Source organism: Rhipicephalus microplus, chromosome 6, assembly GCF_043290135.1.
Source record: "Rhipicephalus microplus isolate Deutch F79 chromosome 6, USDA_Rmic, whole genome shotgun sequence".
NCBI classification, from domain to species: Eukaryota; Metazoa; Arthropoda; class Arachnida; order Ixodida; family Ixodidae; genus Rhipicephalus; species Rhipicephalus microplus.
Genome location: NC_134705.1, coordinates 107,007,649 through 107,025,536, shown reverse-complemented (window position 1 = coordinate 107,025,536; position 17,888 = coordinate 107,007,649). Strand labels below are relative to the sequence as shown.

At 43.2% G+C, this 17,888-nt stretch overlaps 1 long non-coding RNA gene across 1 annotated transcript; it reads right to left on the bottom strand.

Moving 5' to 3' along the window:
* Window positions 1-1,055: 1,055 nt before the first annotated feature.
* Window positions 1,056-17,888, bottom strand: LOC142765413 (uncharacterized). Its single transcript, XR_012884240.1, has 2 exons — window positions 17,716-17,888; window positions 1,056-1,399 (listed from the first exon to the last, which is right to left on the bottom strand). It is a non-coding gene; the product is annotated as an uncharacterized LOC142765413 (long non-coding RNA).

Sequence of the window (17,888 nt, the reverse complement as noted above, 5' to 3'; positions counted from 1 at the left end):
TGCCCCCCCCCCCCCAAATAGTGGTTAATAAGAAGTCTCCCTTTTTTCCGCATACGGAGCTCAGAACTTGACGTATAATATGAGGAAAACATCAGAGTCTCGTGGCAAGAAAAAAAAAACGTCTTTTCATGCACATCATATCGAAGCCTATGATGTTGTGAAATGAATATTTTTGTGTGGTACGGATGTTTCTGCCTCATCGAACACAAAAATTGATTCGTAACGAGCATTGGCAACGTCCGCTTTCGTGATGAAGAAGGTCATTTGATGCCACAGCATGATGCCAGATTGACATTACCTATTAGCAACATACTTGATGTCATCCTATAGCGTCGCACGATAACATCAACACTCGACATAGTTGCTTGATTGAAGTAGGTCATTCATAGAGGTATGGCATTACAATCTAATGAGCTAAAAGCTGACATTGCCTCGATTGTAGGGGCATTGCAAAAACGATTGGGGAAACTTTTCCTATTAGAGTGCCGTGGGTAGAATACATCGAGTGCATTGACGCATAAGGCAACACGGCTATCCTTTTGATTCATGCGAAGATGTTGCATTTGGCGTACTGTGAGCTTTTGCACCTTCGGCAGAACGCATTATATGCTTCAGCTGACTTGTCATTCGGTAGGCATAGGCATGTGTATCGCGATGCAGCATGGCAATCAGGTATCGTGCTTCATGATACTGCAGGCTAAATGTTCGAATCAATAAAGATAATTCTTTATATATAAGCAATTATTACGCAAAAAAATTTGCTACCTTCAAGAAAAATTAGAAATTAAAGCAAACGTATGCCCATACGCTACATTAAAGAAAGAAATAAACTTCTACTAGTGATTTAGAAAAATTACAGGACTGCATTATGGTTTGAGGAGCACCAATCTAGTTGCCATCTGTGTGCGAAAAAAAAATGTGCGAAAGTTTTTGCTAAAGTCCGCTGCTAAAGTTAGTTTTGCTGTAAAGCTAGTTTTGAACAAGTTGTCTTTTTGTAGCATGTTCAATTCTCATGCTAAATAGGCATGCATAAATAACAACCAGAGCAGTAGGAGCAGAGTGTACTACACCAGGTTTATTGGCGACTCATGGTAGTGGCAGTTGTCCTGCAGTAGGCTTTGTCACGCTGATCAAAACGATGATAAATGGCAACGGTCAAGTCTCACACGTTTTGTAAGAAGTGAGATGCGATCGCGTTTTATTCAAGGCAGCAGTGAGTGCAATATATGTACGGCCTAATGAACAACATTCACTTTCTTGTTTAAACCAGGACACAGAAGTGGTAACTTCAAGACTCATTAGTTCCAATTACCTTCAGCGTCGGTTTATTTCCTCTGCACGGCATTGGGCGAACAATTCATGAACGCCAACTACACGCAAATACCAAACTGGCAGATACCTGAAAAAGATGAACACAATTTATTATTTTCCTTCTTCACTTGCTAACAGAGTAAAAGTACAATAAATATTTTCCCCAGCATACTTTTTTTCCAACATGGTGCCAGCCCCATGTGCTCGGCTCGCGTAGTCTTCGCTCGACAGCTCCTCCCGAATAGGCACAGCTATGCTTGATGCTACCATTACTCTCTCAATTCCCCTGGTAAGAACCCGATCCATTGGGTTCAGCCTGTGACTTCTCTCTGCACTCCACGTTCCCGACGCCTCAAACCAGGGTTTCAAACTCGCAAAAGCTAACAGGCAGCCGTCACGAATTTTACTCCTGCGAGGGCCAAGGCAGTCAGGGCGGTAGGAAAATTGGGTGGCGATGTTGTAACCAAAATGACAAATGAATAGGGAATCTTGGTTTTGTTTCCTGGTTATGTATCCACAAGGATGTAGAAATATATGGATGAACAAGGTAGAAGAAAAAATCGCTTGACAGGAAAGACGCCCAACTTACAACAGAACTTTGATCAGAAAACATTCACTGAACGAGAACGCAAACGCGCCGGCGCCACCAACTATCACTTCAAGGAGCCACACCCTCGAAAAAAAGAAAAAAAAGAAAAGGGAAAGGTATGTGTATATACTTCAACAGCTCAAAAAAGACAACTCTTTTTTACTTGGTGTTTCCGAGGTAGCACTGATACACGTGCTTGCGTTCACCTTAATCTGTTCTGCTTCTATGATTTCTGTGGTCAATCTGGGTTTATATTTGCCCAGAATCTTCGTGCTCCCAAACTGTAGATTGCACTCACAATCCCTGCAAGGCATTGACAAGTGTGTGTCGCCTGCGAGAACCTCCAAGGGCGTCCCATGTTCTCGGAGTCGGTCATTTAAACAACGATCCGTCTGGCCGATGTACACTTTTCCGCAGCTGAAGGGTATTTTGTACACAACCACTGAAGTATACAGTAAAAACAGCTTGGCATGTTTTTCAGTTTTCGGGAGGGGGCTGGCACCTTGAAGTGATAGTTGGTCGCGCCTGCGCGTTTGTGTTCTCGTGCAATGAATGTTCTTACATTTCTTACAACTCAACCAAAGTTGAGTTGTATGTTGAGCGTCTTTCCTGTCAAGTACTTATTGCTTCTACCTCTTGCGCTCATATATTTCCACATTATGTTGTGCCAACTGGCCCAGCATTCTACTTTATTGAACTTCAATATATCCACACTTGAAAACGATGAAAAACATTCATTTATAGGGGTCATGCACAGCGAGATTAGGGAGCGATATTTATGGAGCTGCCCCTTACAAACACTACGTGGGATCCACCTTAAGGTAAACCATTGGCGTCGGCCGCACTTCGGGCACGCTCATCCAAGGCCCGTTGGGCCATTAGATGAGATTCGAGGTTTTTCGGCACGCCCACACTATGTAGAAAGTATCACAGGAATTTTTCTCACAGTGCAGAGATTGTTCGTGCAAGTGGGGTGAAAGTGTTTTAGGATTACCTTGCAAAAGACAGCTTTGGTGTAGAGTCGAAGGATTCGCTCCTTTGCCATAGTGGGGCCCTTACATTGTTTCGCATTGCTGTCACGGCCGGATTGGTTATATTTTGCGGTTTCTTTCAAGGTGTAAACTGAAGTGCTGTCAAGCTCCGAGTTGTTCGGGATAAGCACGATGCCTGGAGACTGAGTACGCGGGCAGCAAGCAGCAAATTGGATTTCTGCTACCATCGAGGCCCGTGTGAGCCGGAGGCCAAATGATTATTCGGCGCATGATGTCACCTAAGTAGTCACTGTTTTGCAGAATGTTGTAGGCAAAGTACGGGAGGTAGCTCTGGTCAGTACTGCAGCTGGCACCCGTTCAGTCCTGATCTGCGGCGGCTAGTGCAATCTCAATATCCTCCGCGTGCATGATGTTATTTATTTATTTTATTTATTCATACTCTTAGCATACATGCCAAAACAGGAGTCGCTCATCTGGGCACACAAATTTCAAAAGTCAATGCAAAAGTAGAACATCTCACAATTTGACACAAAGAAAGCAAAAGCAATGCAAAAAAATAAACAAAAAAATTCAACATTCAGTGTTGAATAACACGGCAGAACACAGGTGAGCAAGTGAGTGCCTTATTACAGCTCAGTTCAACATTTGAAATGCACATTCAAAATCTTTAAAATTGTTACAAAGTACAACGTCATTCTGTAACTTATTACATGTGTCAATAGCGGATACAATAAAGAATTCTTGAATAATTTTGTGTTATGCTTCAGAGGTTTATTGTGTTTGGTGTGCTTCGTCCGCGAAATTTTTGTTATCTTTGTTTTGTAGATAGCGTGTAATATCTGAAAAAAGAATTTCATGCTGTTGATATTCATTCTTTCGTGCAATGTAAGAATATGAGCCCTAGTTCTTAGACTTGTTACGGACTGCGTTCTATGGTAGGAATTAAAAATAAATCTTAAGGCTCTATTTTGGACCTATTCACATTTAGCGATATTATTCTGCGTATATGGCTTCCATATTGGGCATGCATATTCCAGCAACGGAAGTACTGTGGTTTTATATGCTAAAATTTTTACTTCAGGTGTCGCGCCACCAAGCCTCCGACGAAGCCTCCAAAGCTTTTTTTTGTGATTTATCACAAATGTAATCAATATGGCGGTTCCAGTTTAAGCTATCTGTGACGTAAACACCCAGGTATTTATATTCTGACACACGGCAGAGTGGTTCGTGATTTATGACGTAACAAAATAAGAGAGGCTTGGTTTTTCTTGTAATCGGCATAAAAACTGTTTTGCTTGGGTTCAACACCATTTGCCATTTTTTGCACCAAGAGCCTATCATGCCCAGATGTTCATTTAGATTTTCCTGGTAGTAGTTTGATTCTGCCTTTGAATAGATAACTGTGTCATCAGCATAGTGCTTAATGAAAACATCAGGCGAGAAGCCACTGTTCATATCATTAATATATAGTAAGAACAGCAGTGGCCCTATGACGGAACTCCTGAACCTACCGAATGGCTCGTGCTGTTTGTGCCCCTAATGCAGACCACTTGCTCTCTGTTTATCAAATAAGCCGCTATCCAATTTATGAGCTCATCATTCTGCAGGATCGTGCTAAGTCTATGCAGCAATACTGGATCTGGTATTTTGTCGAATGCTTTTCTGAAATCGAGAAAAATAATGTCACCTTGCGCTCTGTCATTTAAGATTTGACTAATGAAATGTGAAACCTCGGTGAGAATTGTCACTGTGGAGAAACCTCGCCTGAAACCATGTTGTTGTTCTGCCATTAGTTTGTGCTCTTCGAGAAATTCTGTTAAGTGCTTCGTAAGTACATGCTCCAGTGTTTTACAGCACGTGCTTATCAAAGACACAGGCCTGTAGTTGTTTACACAGTGTTTAGCACCTCCTTTATGAATCGGTATGACCTTAGCACATTTCCAGTCATTAGGAACCTGTCCGTTACACAAAGATTTGTTAAATATATCAGTGAGAAAATAAGAGCACCATTCAGCATACCTTTTTAAAAAGACATTCGGAATGCCATCTAAGCCAGTTGATTTGTCTTCATTAAGGTTCAGAAGAAGGTTACAAATGCCTTCCTGTGTAACGATAATATCAGGGATTGGCGAGGCAGGAAACCTAGGCGGAATTCCGGCAGTATACCGTCATCGTCCGTAAAAACCGATTTGAAATAATCATTAAAAGTACAGGCTAACTGAAAACTATCGGTAACAGTGCCGGTTTCTTTATTTAAATACACAGAATTCGATTATTCTTTTGATAAATATCGCCAAAATTTCTGTGGTGCTGTTTTAATAAACTGCGTTAAAGATTCATTCATGTATCGCTTCTTTGCGTCAGCCAGCTCAGCTCTGAACGACAAAGAGAGCGTCGTGACATCAGCCGATCTGAGACTTTTTGTACTACTTTTCCGTTTTGCCCGCATGTGCCTTAGTTGTCGTTTCATGTGAATAATATTTCGCGAAACCCATGGATTCATTCTTTGAACATTTTTTTTGGTCAGGTATGTAACGTTTTATTAGTGTGTGTACAGTTTTTTTAAACTTTTTCCACGCATCATCAACCGTTGAAATATCACGTACAGCATTGCGCACGAAAGGTGAGTCGATATACTGCGGTGTTGTGGCGGACGACCACGACCATGTACCAACTTCCGTGGTTTGGTCTGGAAGCGTCCACGTCAAAAACTCTGAATTCGTGACCATAGTGGTGAGCCAAGGCGTCTTCCTGCTTGCGCGATGCGGCCCCCACTGTGGATGTTTCAGGGCATGTTTGGCGGAAGAAGGCCCACAAGTAGAGACTATTTTGAATCTTCAAGAATGTACACACGCGCTTCAGCTATTCCGATAATGTCGGGGACAGCCTGGTATATTGGTTTTTGATGTGTGAATCTGGCAACTCGTGGAAAAAATTGGCCATTCAAATGCACAGAAGGCGCTGGTTAGAGGTGTGACTGAAAGATCGACGCCGGGCTTGTAGATTTTACGGATAAGGTCTTCAAGTGAAGTCTCGTCGAACTAGCATAGTTAATTCATGAAGCGAATTACACAACTCCGCGCTTTTTTTAAAGGCGGCAGACGATCCGGCCCCCTGCTCTTCTAGCTTACGCAACGTGGCCAATTTTGTGTCGGCTTCAATTGACTCTGATGTCATCGCGATGCGATATGAGTCCACTGTGAAGTGGGAGGTCGATTCTGGGGGTGCTTTTTGGTGATGGGCGTATGTGAAAAAATTATCACTTGCATGGTAAGCTCTGATGGCCGCAGTGACAGGCGTAGTCGTCCACGATGTCCACCGCTATCTGCAGGTTGGCCTGCATGTCTGCAGCCAAGTTCAGTGACGCCCACATGGTGAGTAATCGCATAAAGTATGCTGAATACTTTGAGCTTTGGCCACTTCGGGGAGTTTTAACTTTGTAAGAATAAACTGAAGTTTGTAGAGAACAGATACCTCTGGGGCCGCCCTCGTGGCTAATTGGTAAAGGCCAAGTTTAAATTGTTGAATGCGAATGTGTGATTGTCGGTTGCTTTCAAACAGCCTAATGTAGTTAAATATGTTTCGACTGAATTGAATCTGTGAGAGATTTGTTTGGATAGAGTCTCGAATAACGATATTGAAGGCCCGCTTCAGATCCAAAGTGAGCACACCTTTGTCATTTCGAGGTACTGGATTGCATCCATTATCTCAGGATCACGCTGAAGCTATATATCCTGCTGCGGGCCGGTGTGGGCAGAACCCGAACATTGTGTCTGCAATAGATTTTTTGCTTCCAGAAACTCGGACAACCTATCGAGCACCGCATTCTTCAATATATCTTCTTCCCACGGAAAGTGAGGAACATGAGGCACAGATTGTCCAAACTTTTGGCTTTGGCTGCCTTGGGGATGATGGTCCCCAGGGCGGTCTTCCAGTCAATCGCGAGGGGTCTTGCTTTGATCCAAATTGAGTTTATGTGTAAAAACAGCATGGTGCAGGCATACTCAGAAAGGTTTGCCAATAATTTAGGGTGATTTTATCCTTTATAGTGCAATTTCTCGCTCAATTTTTGCCATTGCCGCCTTTAGGTTACACAGGCGGAACAGTTGGTGCAGCTCCGTATTCCTGGTACCTGCATACAAATACGCGAGCCCTCAGAATCCCTGCTGTGCATAGATAGGGGTTTCGGTGCTCTTGTGAATTTTTCAGTGGCTGCAATAACACTGTTAAACGCTCGTCGAAGATGATTTCGCGTCTCTGTTCGAGTTCAGGTAAGATTTATGAAATGGCCAAAATGCGCCAGGTACTGCAGCTGGACAGTTGTCAAGCAGTCATGTCGCATTGGTCTGTCCACTTCGAGTCAGCGAGCTGAGCCGCGTATTGTGTCGCTCAGTACGTGAGCTTGGCTATGCGAATTTCCGACTCACTAGTGTGGTAAGGCCTGCACCATCACACAGATTTAGCCGTGCCAGACCATCCAGAGGTGAAGGAGGTAGGTATATGCCACCGCAGTTACCTCCGAGAGTTCGATGTGTATTTGTATAGAGCAAAAAGTGGACACCAGTTGCTGGCACCAAGCACGGTCCTCTTGTGCTGCAATGGTGATCGGATTGGTGTATAGTTGCCGAACCAACTAACTTCCTAAAGGGTGTGGGCAAAAAGTTGTATTGAGCAAATATTGCTCGCTGCCAACTGTCTCTTTGGTGTATACCCAATCAGCACACTGCAAGTTTTTGTGAGGGTAAGATGTGGACACGTGTCCCGAGTCACGAAGGTACGCACGCGAGTTTGTTAGGCAGGGTCGACGTTGAGAGTGTGGCCCAGCGTGGATATGAACTCCAGCAACTTAAGACCACATCTTTTTTAATGCACCTACCTTCAAAGGCTACTGAAGAACTTCAAATCGCCCGCAAACACCAGGGGATTTCTCTCGTCTCACTGCTAGCAGCCAATAGGGCGCCGCTAAGGAGGTTTGCGCATGTAATGTTGGCTAGTCGCAGAGCGCAATAAATGTTTATCACTTCCAATGAAGGGTTCTCTTTACGCAGCGGAAGCAGTGTGGCCATCAACTTCAAATTCTGTTTCTAGGTCAAAATAAATAATGGGCGCTAGTATTTTTAGCACGCAGATGTGGGATAAAGGGCCCTGCCAAAATATAGGATTCTTTGTGAGCGTCGCAGTAATCCCTGGCTCCTGGAGACTACCAGAGTAGGAGGCTTTTTAAATGTTAGAAAAAGCTGAAGGTTTGGACGCTTGGTGTGAGCCCGAAAGCCCCGGCAATTGCACTGAGTGATTTGTATACGATTGGATGAATTGGATCACGCGAATCTCCGATTGGTAAGAGTCCCCGCAATGGACGGTGGAAATAAAGGAACCCTGGATCGGTTTTGCCAATTCTGTACAAACAAATCGAACTGATAACTCAAGTCCTAATAATCATTTAAAAACCAATTTGAGGTCTGTGCGTAAACGGTATAATTCATTACAAAGCTTCAAAGCGGCGGATTGCTGCGGATCTTTGCAGATCACTGCCGATCGCTGCTACTCGGCCAACCGTGCTTTCATCGACCGATTCACAGAGCGGCATGCCCTGGCCACTTGAAATTATCATGGATCCTTGTCTGATTGGCTGTATTGGGCTGTAGAATTCGTGGTAGTAAGGTTGGCCGGAAAAGAGGAGGCTCCTATCAGAGCAGGTATATGAACCACACTGCGATGTTCGTCCCACAGCGTGCCGCGAGAGCTGCGCGGCACACAGTGCGATTGACTCCCAGACTGCGCATAACCTCTCGACATGCGATCTTCCGGGTCTAGAGAGGAAAAAGCTCAGATTGTCGACTGCGCTCGTGACAGCTTAGCGATGGCCAGTGACGTCAGCATGCCTCACGAGTTGAGAAGGTCAGGTAGAGGTGAGAAGAAGGGTATGATATAAATGTTCGTTCTTGGTACAAGGCTTGTCGAAAAACTTGGGGTGTGAATGCTTTGATAGTTGCCCTAGCCTAATCGCTGATAAAATTTTTAAAAACCCGTTTAAGGGTTTCTTTATTAAGTGGTTGCGTTGACGGCACTCCAGAGCCAGCAATCGTGAGGACGGGTTCTCCTCAACTTCTGAGACGAAGCAGTTGTCACTTTTAGATTGGAAGTGTTGTCGTGGCTTTTTAGGGTACCGACCGGCACGTTCCGTGAAACGCATGATTTGTTTGGCTATGAAAATTCGAAAGAAAAATGTCATTTTAACAATGGTGGCATTTCCGGCGGCCAAAATTTTGGTTTTGAGGACTAACCGCCCGTCCATTCACACAAAGAGCCACAGAGGATGCTTAACCAAAAATAAAGCGTAAAAGAACGGAAGAAAGCTAATTGACTTTTGCGTATTAGTATAAAGCAAAAATTTATTATTCCAAAAACACTATGCGACACTACGTCTGGTACGCGTGAAAACGCGTGAAAACAAAAATGTGGCTCAAGAAAATTGATATTGACATTCACGCTGCCAAACGCCGTAAGGTCTAAGGAGTTAAAACGTCCATGTGTTTAGGCCGTCTGCTGTAATCGTCGGAGGTTGAAAGGCAGCTTTTGAAGCTTTTATTAGATAGAAATGACGTACGCGGTCATTTCATGGTGCCACAGGCTTATCATAAAAACGTACCGAAAAATTTATTAAATTCAATGTTTCGAATTTAGAAAAGTACATACATGTCTTTTGGCGTCGCGCGGTTATTCTGGTGTGAAAATTAGAGAAATCTATTCATTCTTGACTTTTCCGCTAGCAGTCAAGTTGTAATTTATTCATTTATTTATTATACTTATACCTACAGCGCCCTCTGGGGGCATTGTTGTTAGGGGGTTTAGAAATTCAAAGTACATTTAAATCAGTGGGGACAAGTTAAATTGCACGGCACACAAAAAATAAAAACAAATAAAAAATACCTAAATCACAGCATACAATATTGTTGAGTGACCACGAACTCCTTTAAAAGGGAAGGAAACGCTGTGGAAAGGGCAGTCACAATGTTTTTTGGAAGACTGTTTCATTCGCGTATAGTTTTAGGGAAAAAAGTATTTGCATACGTTGATGTTCAGCACATATATTCACACATTTTCAAAGAATGGTCCCGTCGTGATTATATGTATGTTGGTGGTCTGACGTATTTATTTTCATCGATACCACTTTTGTAGTTTATTAGGTTGTAGAAAAGACATAGCCTGTATATTCACGCCTTGAGGAGAGTAACGGCCAACCAAGTGAATTTCGCTAGACCTTCTGGTGAAGTCGTAATCACCCGTAACAAACCGGGCGGCACGTTTCTGAATGCGCTCTATTGCATCAATATTTAACTTTGTGGCCGGGTCCCAGGCAGTGCAAGCATATTCTAAAATCGGGCGTACATTTGACACGTAAAGAACTTGTTTAAGAACAGAGGAAGCGGTTCTGAAATTGCGGTGTAGGAAGTTCAGCACGCGACTGGCTTTAACTGATACCATGCGAACATGATCATTCCACGATAGTGTGCTGTTGATGACAACGCCAATATACTTGTATTCATTTACCATGAATAATGGTATCATTCCCATGAAGTAATTTGTGATAAAAGGCTGCTTTTTCTTGGTAAACCTAACGACGCAGCACTTGGACCCGTTAAGCTGCATTTTCTACGTACTGCACCATGCTATTATTGAGTCAAGGGCTTTCTGCAGTTGTTCGGAATCTTGAGTGCACTTAATTTCACGATATATGCAGCATTCATCTGCGTACAACCTCACTTGACTGTCCACGCATTCAGCAAGATCATTGATATCAATCAAACAGAGAAGCGGCCCCAGCACGGAGCCTTGTGTCACTCCTGAAATGACGTCTACATGTGACGGCGACGCTCTATCGATGATGGTTCATTGTTTCCTGCATGAGAGATAAGCTTGTAGTCATGCCAGTGTGTTAGCAGGTATATTGAGACACGATAATTTTAGTAAAAGGAGCGATTGTGTGACAGTGTCAAAAACCTTGCTAAAGTCTAAAAAAATGCAGTCAATTTGGCTACCGGAATTTGACATTGCGGCGATGTCGTGTGTAAATTCTAGGAGTTGCGTATCGCAGGAAAACCTTTTCCGGAAACCGTGCTTTGATGGACAGAAAAAATTGTTAGTTTGAAGATGTTTTGCCAAGTTTTCGAGTATATAATATGCGCAAGTGTCTAACAGGACACACACGTTAACGAAATGGACCGATAGTTGCAAGTACTTGATTTGTCACCGCTTTTAAAAATAGGAATTACATTCGTTCATTTCCAGTCATCAGGTAATGCATCCTGCAATAAAGAATTTCTGAACACTGCTGTAAGAAAGGACTCATTGAAAAAGCACAGTTCTTTAAAATGAACATTGAGATTTGATCTGGCCCTAATACCGAGTTCGCACTAAGGTTTTTTGAAAGAGATGCAACACCTTGTTCTGATATTTCAAACTCCGCCATTTCCAATAACGTCACTGTGTTGCACATTGTAGTTTGAACCGACGAAACCGAAAACACAGACTGAAAGTACCGGTTAAAACATTCAGCTTTAGTTGTGCTGTCCGACAAGTATTTAGTACCATCGTATATATCAGGAATACCACCAGGAACCTTTGTCTTTCGTTTAACGTATTTTCAGACGAGTTTCGGGTTAGTTTTCACTTTAATTCTCAGATCACTAAAGTGTGCTCTCTCTGCTTTCCTCAGATCTTTGGTTATCTTCTTACCAAATAGTTTCATCTGTTTGTATGTTTCAAGGTCTGACGTGTGACAATATTCGCGATAGAGACGATTTCTTCTGTTTATGAGCACTCGGAGTTCCTTATTTAGCTATCGTTTATCATTTCGTTGTTTGGCTGATATGACTCGCGATGGTACAATAGTTTCAGTTAGATATAACAGTTTGGTTTTGAGCTCATTCCACAAGCCATTCACGTCAAAACTCAAGCATAGTTCTTGAAACTCAGGTAAATAAGTGTCTAGTTTTGTTGATAGAGAAACGTAGTTTCCTTTTTCTTATAAAAACAACTTTCTGGGCCCCGAAGCTTGTTGTTGAGCTACAGCTAAGCACATTTTGACAAGGACAAGGTCTTGATCACTAATACTTGGTACTGTAACCACAGAGCAAGCAAGCGTTTGATCATTCCAAAAAAAAAAAAACAGGTCTAATACGTTTGCACTAGTACTGCACAACCTCGTGGGGGCTGTCACAAGCTGACATAACTGATGGGCATGCACGATTTCTTGAATAGCTCTATGTTGCAGTGACTCACTGTGAATAATTAGTTTGAATTAGGAGCATGCAACATCGGGTAGGTTAAAATCACAGGCAACCATTATGCATGTTGTAGTTAGGGTTGAGAAAATATTGCTTAAAGTAAATAAAGGCTGGAGTGCTGTATTACTAGGGGGCCTGTAGAAGAAACCAACAGCCACAGTTGAGCCACCACTCAGCATAACCTTACACCACACTGATTCACACGAGTCACTAACACCATGAATACGAACGCTACTGATACTGTTATGGATCATTAGGAATACACCACCTCCGTGCACCGTGCGGTCCCTTCAGTATACTGCATAGGTCGACGGAAAGAATTCATTATCTGCGATGGTGGCATCAAGCCAAGATTCCGTGCCAAAAACAATGTGTGATTTAGTTATGTCTATTAACGAAAGAAATTCTGTTCTTTTGTTTTTCAAACTGCGACAGTTAAACACACTCCACGTTAGTTCATTTTTTCTGAATTATTCTGTCAGTAAAACGGCATTTCGAGGTGATTGCTATCTACGACTAGGCACAACTCTATCTTCAGCACTGTTATACAAGAATATTTGGTCATTCATGAGTGACTCATTGAAGCGGAGTTCAAAACCACCACCCTTTCTTTTAGCATTCTGTATCAATTTTTGCCTCTCTAGCCTGACTTTAAGTGAATAGTCTTCACTGATTCCAAAGTTGTTTCTCCTTAGCTTGCCAGAAGAATTCAGCACACGTTTTTTTTTCTTTAAAAGATACAAACTTTACTATGACGGGCCTTTTCCTCGCGCCGGATATCGACCTAGTCTGCGACTTCAGTTTCGTCAGGGGCAATTTTGAGCTGTAAGTCACTAGAACAAAAAGGAACACCTTTTTCCTCTGATCGTGCCCACGTTTCATTCTCATTATCTGGGAAACCATAAAATACCAGGTTATTTCGACAATCCCTACTTTCGAGGTCGTCCTGACAATCTTGCATAGCTTGACATGCACGCGCAAGCACACCACATTAAGCTGCCAGTTGCTCAAGTTCTTTTTTGCCCATGTTACCTAAGGGGGTGTTATTTTCGACACGCGTTAATCTATCGTTTACATCTGCCACTCGCTGCTCAAGCGCCTGTTGCTTTTTTCGCACTGAATGTATTTCTTCTGTTATATTTTTGTTAAAACGCTTTGTGGTTACACGTTAAAGAACCCCAGGTGGTGAAAATTTCCGGAATCCTCCACTATGGCGTCTCTCATAATCAAATGGCGGTTTTGGGACGTTGAACCCCACAAAATCAATCAATCAATCAAACGCTTTGTGGTTAGCTCGGATAGAGCTAAGTTCATCAAGAATGGCAGACTGAGTGATCTGCATTGAAGGTAATGTCATGATGGTGTCGAACATCTGCTTTACCTGTTGCGGTGTTAAAGGGCCTGGATTTCGCTCTATAACCTCAGATAACAGCAAAATCGTTTTCATAATATGACCACACGCGACAGCATTCGCGTGCAAGGCCGACAGATAGCAAAGCACCGAACAAAGAACAGCAGTGGGATCTGGCGCTGATTTCTTAAATGTCCTACCGTTTAAAGGAAGGTAAAATAAACTAATCTGAAGAAATACTCGACGTAAGCTTCCGGCAGCCATGTCGGCGCCAGATCCGAAAGTGGTTGAATTTTGGTTGTGCTTTTGTAGTGCTTCGCTGTCACGGTGCTTCTAGCGTTGCCAGCTGCATATCCGCTCACAACCAAACGTTGATACCACTGGCAGCGCCGTCATGTCGAGTGCCATTCGGACCGCAGGAAAGCAAGGAAGTTCGATGAAGAAGTCTTGCGTCACAGAAATGTCCAGCAGAGCCGGGCACACCGCTGACGCAGTGGCCTCCCGGGAAATCGCTGTCATCTGCATCAACTAAAGAAATACTCGACGTAAGTTTTCGGCAGCCATGTCGGCGCCAGATCCCAAAGTGGTTGAATGGTGGGTGTGCTTTTGTATTGCTTCGCTGTCACGGTGCTTCCAGCGTTGCCAGCTGCATATCCGCTCACAACCGAACGTTAATACCACTGGCAGCGCCGTCATGTCGAGTGGCCTTCGGACCGCAGGAAAGCAAAGAAGTTCAATGAAGAAGTCTTGCGTCACAGAAATGTCCAGCAGAGCCGGGCACACCGCTGACGCAGTGGCGTCCCGGGCGATTGCTGTCATCTGCATCAACTGAAGAAATACTCGACGTAAGTTTCCGGCCGCCATGGCGGCGCCAGATAGTAAAATATATATGGCGTAAAAATCTCGGAGTGCAGGTCTCGTAGATCATTGCGAATAATTTGAGGTCTGTAACTGTGTGTGAACTCCTTTGGATTAGAATTTGTTCAGTTTCGTCGGGAAGAACTAGGTCAGATGCCAAGGTGCTGTTTGTGAACCCAATGGCGCAATAGCAGATGTACCACCTTTTTCGTCAACAACGTCAATCAATAAAGTAAAGAAAATTCATGGGCCATGCGAGCAGTCATTGCATAGCTTATTACGCAGAATTTAATTTTTTTATTTTTTCACTCAGAGCTCCATACTGCGAGATAAACCAACGTTTTTGTGTGAATTAGGTTCTTTTGAGAGCAACACGGGCTAACCAAAGACGTCGACTACATTGGTTGACAAACGGTTCTCTGTGGTGGTTGCTAAAGTCGGCACTCGCGTTTTTACAGGAGCTTCAGTTATATTTCATAAACAATAGGCGGTTTTTGAACAATGAAGTGGAGTTCAAACATCGTGGCCATGGTGGTATAATAACGGGGCCCTCTATACATGACTATTGCTCGCTGTTCATCTTTATAAAAAGTCTTTCTAGCGTTAATTATGTTAACATAAAATTAGGTGGTGAACAAATTAATTACATGGGATTGTTTACCTGATGATTGTTTTTCCGAAGCAGTGCCGAGTTCATTTGTTGCTGGACGGTTGGTGGCCTGACTGACTCCAGAATCGCTGGGCGTGACAGTTTCGAGTAAACGTGCTGCGTGGCACATATGATGCACAAGAAGCGAGACTACCAGCAACGTGTTCACCATCTTTAGCGCGCTGTAGGTTTATCCTAAAATGTAACTTAGCAACTCGCCCAGCTCCCAGGGCTGTTTCTCTGGAATCTCCGTCTGACAAAGAACCCGCGATCATGTTTAGTACAACGACATGGGACAGTGACGTGGAGCTGCGACGTACGATTGCGCGACTACGCGTGTGCCTTGGCAGCGTCAAGCTATGCGCTGTTTTGCACGATCATGCCAGGATTGGGGACCATCTGTTCCTGGTCACACATTACCACTTCACATCGGCTCAAATACACCTCACTCAAGGAACCCAGAGTGTTCGTTGTGCCCTTATACAGCCCTCGAACCTACTGGGCTGCTTTGCTTTGACACTGCTTTCTTATCACCGTGCCACATACCAAAATGCGCAGCCACGGGTTGATTTGATTGATTGGTTGATTGATTAATTTAAAAGTATATTGAACTATAGACAATCTACTTTCTCTGGTTGCCACCCCGCCACGGTGGTCTAGTGGCTAAGGTACTCGGCTGCTGACCCGCAGGTCGCGGGTTCGATTCCCGGCTGCGGCGGCTGCATTTTCGATGGAGGCGGAAATGTTGTAGGCCCGTGTGCTCAGATTTGGGTGCACGTTAAAGAACCCCAGGTGGTCGAAATTTCCCGAGCCCTCCACTACGGCGTCTCTCATAATCATATGGTGGTTTTGGGACGTTAAAACCCACAAATCAATCAATCAATCAATTTCTCTGGTTGCCATCAGCACTGTAGTACAAAACGAGATTTGAGCATTGTTTGTTTCATTGTTTCCTTGGCTGTCTAAAGAGGCCGCAGGGTGCGTGGCTGCGATCATAGTGAAATCGAAATACCCAATCGAAGAAAATAAGAAAAAATAGTGTTAAACATGAAGACTGACTCATGACGTAACTTATTTCCTTCGTACATCGATCCCTGCTCAGCTTAGACCACTCACGGAAGGGCAAACGAAAGAAGGTAATGACACCTTGGGGCCAATATCTGTTACTCAGCTCGTATTACACGGAATTTAGAAATTGTTGCGTAGATCAATTCACGAGGCAATCGACTCACGCCATTGAATAGTTTCTTGGAAACTTGGTGCAGCAATCGTTTCAAAGACCCACTGATTGCGCAGTTTACAAGTTGTCATAGCCACAATGGTTTCATGCTTCTGCCACGCCATAATGCGTACGTTGACAAGAGTCCTACTAGAACTCAGCATTCAACTGGTGCCATTTTGTTACGCAGTTTCGTTCAATGATGTAGACTTTGGGTGCAAAGCCTGCTTAGCATAGTATAGGTTAGCGTTCGATATTCCATAAGCTCTAAAACTTCACGTATTTATTTTGTTTGCATTTCTTTCAATTTTTCAGGAAGGACCAATGGGAATTTTCAGCCCACAACCAACAATGCTGACGCCTCTACTGATTAAAAAGAAGCTCTTTGGGGCTTCGCATCAAAACGAACACTCCTATCTTTTTTGATTCACATGAAACGCCTGCAAACGTTCATGCGAGGTGGTTTCACAAAGAACGCGTGAGCATTATTGGTAAAGTACCTGAGGAAATACAGAAATGTTTCATAAAACTGTTTGGCGCGGTGAACAAGCACAAGTGCTGAAGAAATATAATGATTACTAATGTAGCAATAAAAATTAGTCTCGTTTTTTGTAGTATTGTTGTGCCACATATTCCGCAGACGAATCGTAAATTTGAGAGTTTGCTTTGCGTGCATTATCTGGGGGGGTGTAGAAGGTTAGAGAATTTTCATAAAAGAGAAATTACCAACCATCCCATCAAGTTTCTAAAAGCTCAAAAGAGGCTGTAATAAAGAGTAAGGTACGTAGTGGCAAGAAAATACGCTAAAAGATATCTTTCTTATCTAGGATTGTATATGATATGGTACCAACGGTAGGAGATTCTATAATTTTGCGTCCCTTTCTTGCTGCTTCACAGTCATCAACAAGCACCACGCTTGCGCCAACTCGATACGAGATCCTATTGTAGCCTCATTTTACGAAAAGTGTGTTGCGAACTCTAAAGTACAAAAGTGACCAAAAAGGTCATTTGTATTGCATATCAATGCTGAAAATGGAGATATTTCAATGTGGTTGCACCTTAAGACAACATTTTCAGCGGTTCGTTTTGGATACTTTTATATCAGAATTAGCCAAGTGGCACACTCACCGCAAGTAAGTAGAAACGCAATCGTCGCAATAGGACACATTTTTCTCCGGTTCACGCTTTCAAAGATTACAAGTACTTGTGTCATTATACGTGGTCAAACAGAGGTGAAAACGCTGATGTCTCGAAGAATATTTTTTTAAATGTTGCGCAAGGCTTCTGAAAAAGCTGCAAAGCTTTGGTATGTATGTTTTCATTCACACGTTCTTGCATCATGAAACGAGTTGGTGGTAAAGTGTGTTTCTATTGGTTGCTCAAACCAAGCTATATGACACAAGTTAACGAGAAAAGCTCTGGCTTGTCTCTTATATAAACGATAATAAAAATATGTTACCTTGATATGGATCGCACGGGCAAACGCCGACGTACACAGTAGTTATAGCCCACTCTACACAATGTTCACCACGTTTTGCTAGTGGTTTACATCGTTTACGTTTGCCGCCGAAGTCAAGGCAACATGTCCCTTCTTCGCAGATGGAACGCTTGGAGCATTGTTGGTTCTTGACC